The 7,333-nt window shown below is 37.9% G+C and overlaps 2 long non-coding RNA genes across 3 annotated transcripts; one reads left to right on the top strand and one right to left on the bottom strand.

The window, feature by feature from the left end:
- Window positions 1–883: 883 nt before the first annotated feature.
- Window positions 884–1,468, top strand: LOC309479604. Its single transcript, XR_014199329.1, has 2 exons — window positions 884–931; window positions 965–1,468. It is a non-coding gene; the product is annotated as an uncharacterized lncRNA (long non-coding RNA).
- Window positions 1,161–5,407, bottom strand: LOC309479534. 2 transcript variants are annotated; one of them, XR_014199277.1, is made up of 7 exons: window positions 4,566–5,407; window positions 4,150–4,186; window positions 3,898–3,968; window positions 3,566–3,621; window positions 3,243–3,324; window positions 2,730–2,840; window positions 1,161–2,164 (listed from the first exon to the last, which is right to left on the bottom strand). It is a non-coding gene; the product is annotated as an uncharacterized lncRNA (long non-coding RNA). The 2 variants fall into 2 exon arrangements; XR_014199278.1 differs by having other exon boundaries at window positions 4,150–5,406.
- Between the last annotated feature and the right edge of the window lie 1,926 nt (window positions 5,408–7,333).

The raw sequence follows: 7,333 nt of genomic DNA, 5'->3' as shown, positions 1-7,333 counted from the left end.
CTTGAAAGATTTCTCATTTAAGGCCATTCCTGTTTGGAATATGTGATTGTGTATTGTCAACAATAAGCAGAAACATTTTGCATTTCCATTTTGTAGTGTGGATCATTCATTTCAACATTTATCCTCATTCTCATGTTTAAGAATCTGTTATCTTGACAAATAATTTATGCTACTGCCGACTGACATGCTTTTAAAGCTATTGTCATCAAAAAATGTTGGCCTTCAAACACCTTAAAATGCACATATGTAGGTCAGAGAAATCAAAATTTTCTCTGGGGAGCATGCCCCCGAACCCCCCGGACTACCTCACATTTGAATGTGTGTGTCTGTGTGGTAATGTGGGCTGGTGTGGCTACAGTGCCAGGACTGAATTTTTTAACCAGTCTGCCCCTGCATATAGGCCTAAAATTTACATTATTCTCTGTATCGAATCATGTTATCTTGTTACCCAGCCCCTGATGTTTCGGGCTCAGCCCCTGATGTTTTTAAAACCTAGAAACGCCCCTGCTCATTACAATGGCCCTTAAAGAATGTTAAAAAATTGTAAATGGCCCTTTATAGGAAAAAGGTTCCCCACCCCTGGTCTAAGGTATGGGGACACGGACGGACGGACACAGACACACACACACACACACGGCTGGCGTGTGACAGACATTTGTCTGCTTGTCAGACGCCACTCTGGATTTTGTCGTTCGCTTGTACGGTGGCTTTGAATTGTAAAAAACCTCTCAAAATACTGGCTGTGGATGCGAAAAACGCAGAAAATCGAACCCGATCCGATTTTTTTTATTACGGACGAAAGTTTCGTAGACAGTGTGCAAGCGTGATTGACATCCCAGCTAACAATTTTACGTTCTGGGAACGTTAGTTTTTGGTTCCCAGAACGTTCCCTATTGGTTAGCCAGGAAAGTTTTCTTTACGTTAATAGAACGTTCCCTATAGGTTAGGGGAACGTTCCCGGAAGGTTCTCCTAACGTCTACACATCCTGATATGCCTGTACACAAATTATAGGTCTACAAACAACATATTCTACATTGTTTATTGTTCAAACACTTAAAAATCCTATGAATATATTATTACAATAAATTGAATTTACAGAAACTATCATTAATAAGTAAATCAATCAGTTTGTATTAAATAAATAAATCAGCACACAATCCATGTTTTTGTTGATTCATTGTTTAATTATCAACCTAAAATAAGTCATCAAAAACAGCGTTAGCAAAATGTATTCAGGAACAGTAATTTACATTTAATATTTCAAACATGAAAATATTTCAATAAATAAAACTGCACAAACATTTTAATTAAAACTATCTTTTTGCAAACTGTAGCCTATAACTTAGAACAAAATTGAAAAAGTCTTCATTTATATACAATATACATGAATGTGCCAATCTTCACTCCGCTCAAAACATTTAAACTCCCAAAACCATCTGCAAATTTAACAAGAAAATAAAAAGACAACGCGTTACATGTACACACAATCCCATGCCAAAATTCAAGCCCTGTAATGGCATTAATATTCATCCGGAGCAAATGAAAAGAGTGAGGTGGGATTGTGTGTCACAAGCTGTAGGAGATATGAGAGCACGAGCACTGCTGGTATCGTGTATTTATTCAGATATTTCAGCATCAATGTGTATAGAAAAATGTATATATTTGAAAACACTACATTGCATTTATTTATATTGCACTATTTATTATTTCAGACTACAAATCAAAAAAGGAATGTTTTATATAGGGGTAAGGATACCCATTAAGCCTATGTACCCTTTAAGCCCACTTTCAACTCTGAAGTCAAATAAAAAATAGAGAAAATAATATTCAAGTCTAGTGAACTCTGACCTGCGAATTCGCTCTACATATAACGTATAAATCTCACCTCCAATGAAGAATTTGAAAACCTGTAACTGCTGTGTTGTTTATGAGAGAGAAAGAGAAAAAAAGTTTGAAACTACTATCAATTTTTTTTTTTTATCTGTGACTTTACACCTACAAATTCCACTGTCACAGGTGCTCAGTTTTGCTATAATGATGCCCTCACAGAACATGCTAATAATCAGCCATCCATGCAAAAGCAAAGGTCGGTGTAGTTTACAGGAACATCTGTCCAGGCCAACATCTGATGCCTTGATGCCTTCCGCTGGGATCCCAGAAAACCTGAAAAAAAAAAATATATATATTACAGTTCAAAATCTATCATACATACATCTCATCTGGTATCACAAATTATCATTCCAAGTTCACTTTAAGATATGCTCAATATTAGGGCTGCACAATATTGAAAAATGTAGAGTTTATTTAGAGATATCAGCCGTATGGTTTAGTGCAGGCGCTAACGGCTCCAGGTTTGTATCTGGTAAATTACCCCACTAATAATGCCCAGAATGGTACCAAACTTCTACAGTAGTACAAATAGGTTCTGTACTCATTAAACCAGGCATTGGAAAGTTTGTAAGTACATCAGGAGTTTATTTAAATAACATTTGCCTGACGGAGAATGCTACTGCTGACGCGAATGTTGATGTCACTTTATGAGTACAGAACCCATTTGTACTTCTGTACTACTCATTTTCCCCGACATAGAGCAGATCGGCACACAACAAAAACTGCTGTTCGGATGTTCCCTTTTCTGATATTTTAGCATTCGTGACATTTTAATTAAAACAGAAATAAGAATTTTAGTGTAATAAGCGAAAATTAACAGTAAACCGAGATCACCTACCGCTGCAGATGTGTACAGAAGTGAAAAGCGGAAATGCTTAGACCTCTTTCCGGTTCGACCGCTGGGCGCTCCGCATAACCCCTATTGGGGGGATTTTGTAGAGGAGTGAACCTGCATAGAAAATTACAATAGATAACAAGCATAGATAAATACAATAGAAGAAAAATACAGTTGAAATAAGCAGTGCATTATGTTTTTCAGTTAAATCTGAAAACATCAGGTACAGAAATTGAATTATCAAAATGTAAAATAAGTCTTCACTGTAAAAATAAAATAACTATAAATTAATTAAATGTATCTTTGCTAAAGCTACAAGTCATTTTCTCTTTTGATGTTTGATCACCATTGGCGACACAAACAGCTGCGGGTACGTTAGGCTACTGTCCCTTTAAGACGAATGCGCAGACCTAATATAAATGACATGCATCTGTTTTCTTTCTGTTTAAAACACACAAGACTGTTTACGAGGAAACTCGCCAAGATGGGCATTTTGACAAGATGGGCTAAACTCACCTTCTTCATCTACTGACTATGGATGGCATCAAGGTCTTGTCCTGAAGAATCACAGGGCCAAACAATAGGGATTATATCTCATCTGGTAACAAGAGCAAAGCCATAACTTTTAGAACTCTAATGATATATTTACCCCCTGATATTGCATTGGGGAGATCAATTCAAACATTTTTAAAGGCTAAGAGTATGAGCCACAGCTGCCCAAGATATCTGTGAAAAATAACTGCCTAAAGTTGTCGACCCCCTGAACCACATTCAGCATTTAAAAGTACAAAGAATTTCAGTATTGATCAATAAAAAAAAACATACAAATACATAAATACCTTTGAGTTGGACAGTATGGTGTCAGTCTCATTGGCCAACATAATTCAAAACAGACCTAAAGAAATAAAATAAAATATACTAATGATCAGGATATCATGTTATCATAATAGTTAAATGAATTATTATTATAACTATATGACCATTATAATATTGTATTAGTCGCCTATTATTTAGCTGATTATTTAGCCTACAGGCTTCTCAAGGACAATCTCACTGAAAAACCCTGGGGTTAATGATTTTAAAATGTGAGACTTATTTCAAAAGCATAAATCTTACAGACCTCAAACCTTTGAACAGTAGTGCACTGTGTGTTTGAGGTGGTTTTGCTTACTAGTCATATGGTTCATAGCCATGGAGATTGTCTTGGACAGGGGGTGCAGCAGGCCATCACAGCATGAGGATCTAGGAACATAACAAGCTATTTGTCACAGAGCCAACAATATTACATGGGATTGGTTTAATAAAAGGAACCAAGCTAGAACAGAGGTGAAATGCAGAAAAGATAAATATATAAAAATCTTAAGATAATATATTGTGAAATAAATGCATATGGAATTATTATCATGATTAAACAATAACTCACCCCTTGTTGTAGAGGATTTTTTTTCTCTCTCGCTATTCTGAAATCACATTTTAGCAATATTGGTAAGTGACGTCACTGATTAAGTTAACAATACAGTGCATTCTTTTAGGTTAAATAAATTAGCTTACTTCCAATCACCCATTGACAAATTACCAGCAAAACTATAAAAAAACTGTTATCTACACTAAATATGTGTTTAAAAACCCAAACTTTCATAAATAAGACCTTAACTTAACGTAACTTAGGCCTAACGTTCTCTTCTGAAACCGGTTAGCTTAGATGCTAACGGACTTTTTCAAAGACACAAAACCATTTCTTTAAAGTAAATATTCAACAGAAGCGTGTCAATTACACGTAAGAAATGTGTCAGGGACGTTTGTGTGTATTATTTGTGAGATTTTGTTGACTAAACTTACCTGAAAGCAGTGAAACCAACCGCGACAGACGGGAGTTTTGTTGTTTGTCAGTTGTTGATGACGTTTCTGGTTTCCATCTGCTCTCGCGCAGCACACGTGCGCGCTCCAGTGTTTGATTCCGCGCATGCGCATTAAAACACTTCAAAGTCACGCAGCATTTAAATAAACATATAGAATTAAAATGTATAACATAATTTAAAATATCATTAATAAAAAGTTATTGCGAATAGATCTGAACGTTGTTGGTTATCTTATAACCTTAGGGGACCGTACTGACGACGTTGTCAGTTGGTAATCTGCCTGTTAAGTGATATTAAAATAATAACCTGCAGAGAACGTTCCCAGAACGTTCTCTTTAGGTTATACAAATAAAACCTAAAAATAATTAACTAAAAAAGACTGCCTACCAATGAGCAAAGTTATTGATTACTTAGGCATTATCTACTGCCTGATAATGGTCATTTAATTAAGCATTTGATAAATGGTGTTAAAGCACAAAACATTGCAAACCATTCAATTGGTTTAAGAAATTAAATTAAATTAAAATTAAAATTAAATTAAACCTAAAAATAACCTACAGGGAACGTTCTGGGAACGTTCCCTTAAAGTTATAAAACTTGGTTGGACGTCACCACGACAGACCGGTACATCGACCGCATTACTGCAGAAGCTGCACCGATCCGTCTGTCAATCTCCCGTTCCATCCTTCCCTCACTCGCGAACAAGACCCCAAGATACTTAAACTCCTCCACTTGAGGCAGGAACTGAACCAACCTGAAGTGGGCAAACCACCCTTTTCCGACTGAGGACCATGGTCTCGGATTTGGAGGTTATAAAAAGTTATAAATAACCTGCAGGGAACGTTCCCAGAACGTTCTCTTTAGGTTATAAAATTAAACCTAAAAAATAACCTACAGGGAACGTTCTGGGAACGTTCTCTTAAAGTTATGCAGATAGAACCTAAAAATAACCTACAGGGAACGTTCCCAGAACGTTCTCTTTAGGTTATAAAATTAAACCTAAAAATAACCTACAGGGAACGTTCTGGGAACGTTCCCTTAAAGTTATAAAAATAGATCCTAAAAATAACCTACAGGGAATGTTCCCAGAACGTTCTCTTTAGGTTATAAATTTAAACCTAAAAATAACCTACAGGGAACGTTCTGGGAACGTTCCCTTAATGTTATAAACATAGATCCTAAAAATAACCTACAGGGAACGTTCCCAGAACGTTCTTGTTTGGTTCCCAAAAAAATAACCAAATGGGAACCAAACGGTTAGGGGAACGTTCTGTGTTTGCTGGGATAACGTGAGGTCGAATTTTTTTTTTAACGTGCGAAATTTTTAACGTGCGCCGAGTCTAGAGGAAGGAGAGTTTCACCTCCTTATCAAGGAGTTGCGAAATTATCCAGAGCGATTCAAAATTTACCTCAGAATGTCAGTGGAACAGTTTGATGCTTTGCTAGCGATACTGGAGCCACATATTAAAAACAAGACCACCAATTTCCGTGAACCAATCGATCCTGAACAGAGACTGGCAGCATGTATGGGCGCGCACGCACACACACACACAAACACACACGCAGGTGGCCGGCGGAAGCGCTGGGCAGACAGAACAGCTGTATACAGGTTATATTTTATACCCAAATAATACATGATTAGTGATCGAATTGGCTGCTAAATTCATTGTGGATTTTGTCGTTCGCTTGTACGGTGGCTCTGAATTGTGAAAAAACCTCTCAAAATACTGGCTGTGGTGGATGCGAAAAACGCAGAAAATCGAACCCGATCCGAATTTTTTTATTACGGACGAAAGTTTCGTAGACAGTGTGCAAGCGTGATTGACAACGTGAGGTCGAATTTTTTTTTTAACGTGCGAAAATTTCGGATGCGAATTTCGGACTTCAGTGTGCAATGGCCTTGAGTCCGAAATTCGCATCCGAAATTTTCGCACGTAAAAAAAAAAAAATCGACCTCACGTTATGTCAATCACGCTTGCACACTGTCTACGAAACTTTCGTCCGTAATAAAAAAAATCGGATCGGGTTCGATTTTCTGCGTTTTTCGCATCCACAGCCAGTATTTTAAGAGGTTATTTGACAATTCAGAGCCACCGTACAAGCGAACGACAAAATCCAGAATGGTGTCTGACAAGTTGATACACTTCGTCTCGCAGCACAACCCAGACAGCAAATTAGGTCTTGCCGACGTTGGGGCGCGTGTGCCTGCCCGACATAAAGTGCCTCGGTGAGATGTCTTATGGAGATCGGTAGCTAATCGGTAAGACATCGGGAAGATGGTGGCATTAGAATGATCGCCGACCGTGAGCCAACGTAAACCCGACATGATCGCCGACCGTGAGCCAACGTAAACCCGAAATAATTATGACCTATGCGGCGCGATCCTACTAGAGCGGCGAAAAGCATTCAGACGCCTCGCTCCCTTTGACTTAACACTGGAACAGCTGATTTTCGGCTGCATCGCTGGAAACGCCACAGCACGCTTGAAAATCAGCTGTTCCAGTGTTGAGTCAAAGGGAGCGAGGCGTCTGAATGCTTTTCGCCGCTCTAGTAGGATCGCGCCGTTATATTAGGTCTTATTGATTTGTTTAGGATAACTGCTGTCAGATTGTGTTCCAAGGACACGTTCTCTTACGAGAGGTTCTCTCATATTGCGTAAGTTAGCTTACGCTACGGGTAAAGTAATCTTTTCTCGAGATATGAAGCCAAAAAATTATCCTTAATTTTTATTCATTGTCAACGCAGTAC

This window comes from Leuciscus leuciscus (genome assembly GCF_965113295.1).
Source record: "Leuciscus leuciscus genome assembly, chromosome: 1".
NCBI lineage: Eukaryota > Metazoa > Chordata > Actinopteri > Cypriniformes > Leuciscidae > Leuciscus > Leuciscus leuciscus.
This window is presented reverse-complemented; position numbering and strand designations above follow the sequence as displayed.